A 1,422-nucleotide genomic window follows, 5' to 3' on the forward strand; every position below is an offset into this window, starting at 1 on the left:
CTGTCCCTCAGCTTTTCAGCTCAAGGCTAGTGCTCTACCACTTGAGCCACAGTGACACTTCCAGCTTTTCCTGCTTATGTGGTACTGAAGAATCGAACCCGTGCATGCAAGGCAAACACTCTACCACTGAGCCACCGTCCCAGCCCCCAAAGTCTCCTTTATTTATCATAAAAAAACAAAGTTCATTTCTAGCTTCTTCTTATCAGTACATCAATCTCTCCAAGCTGATCTTCAAGCTGGCCTAGGAAATAGTGAATATGAACCCATTGAACCAGATTTGATTCCCGAGTCACTAATCCACTGATGCTGTATAAACTGTCTCTTGTAGCAGCCCTCAGTCACTCTATCTGTAGAATGGACTCGTTCAACACGGGTTAGACGCTCATGAGGTATGTATAATCCCTCTACTCCTACTGGCACAGAATATCCAGCCACGAGACTTCATCACAGAAGCCTGTTCATCACAGAGTTTTTAGCTGGCATTTTCTGTTCTGTAATCAGAGGAGGGAGTGTGTAAGTCTAGCCAATCTCTTCTCTAGGAGACACACGCATAAAGGGGCCTTTAGAAATGTTAGGGAGCCAGGCATATGTAATCCTAGCTACTGAGATCTGAGGATTACAGTTCAAAGCCAGCCTGGGCAGGAAAGTCTGTGAGATTATCTATAATTAACCAGCAAGAAGATGAAAGTTGGAAATGATGCAGTGACTCAGAGTGATAGAGTGCTAGTTTTGAGTGAAAAAGCTCAGGGAGAGTGTCCAGGCCCTTCCTGAGTTCAAACCCCACCACCAAAAAACAAAACCCACTAATTTCTTGGGGCAGGCAATGTGGCTTGGTGATAGAGTGTTGCCTAGCATGCAGGAAACCCTGAGTTCAGTTCCTCAGTACCACATAAACAGAAAAATCCAGAAGTGAATCTGGCTCAAGTGGAAGAGTCCTAGCCTTGAGCAAAAAGAAGCTCAGGGACAGTGCCCAGGCCCTGAGTTCAAGCCCCAGGATTGGCAAAAAAAAAAAAAAAAAAAAAAGTGGAGCTGTGTATGAAGTAGAGTGCTAACCTAAAAAAAAAGAAAGCTCAATGATAGTGCTCAAGCCCTAGGACCAGGACACACACACACACACACACACACACACAGAGTTGTTGTTGGGGGTGGGGGGAGTTGTTAGGGAACTTTGCGATTGCTTTACTCACTGGGAGGGAGAGGTACACTCGGTGGGGCTGCTTCCCACCTCTCACGTCAGAGCAACGGATATGACTTAAAGGGAGGAGGGAATGTGGGCGTGGATGGAGAAGGCCTGGGGGCGGGGCTTCCTAGGCAGAGGGGGCGGGGCCTCCGTGGCCTAGAGGCGGGGCTTCGCCTGTAGCCTCAACAGCCCGGGGTCCGGGGCGTGGCTGGCGCAGAGCATCTCAGCTTGCGGGAGCTGGA

Source organism: Dipodomys merriami, unplaced genomic scaffold (assembly GCF_024711535.1).
Source record: "Dipodomys merriami isolate MVZ:Mamm:240054 unplaced genomic scaffold, mDipMer1.0.p SCAF_19, whole genome shotgun sequence".
NCBI classification, from domain to species: domain Eukaryota; kingdom Metazoa; phylum Chordata; class Mammalia; order Rodentia; family Heteromyidae; genus Dipodomys; species Dipodomys merriami.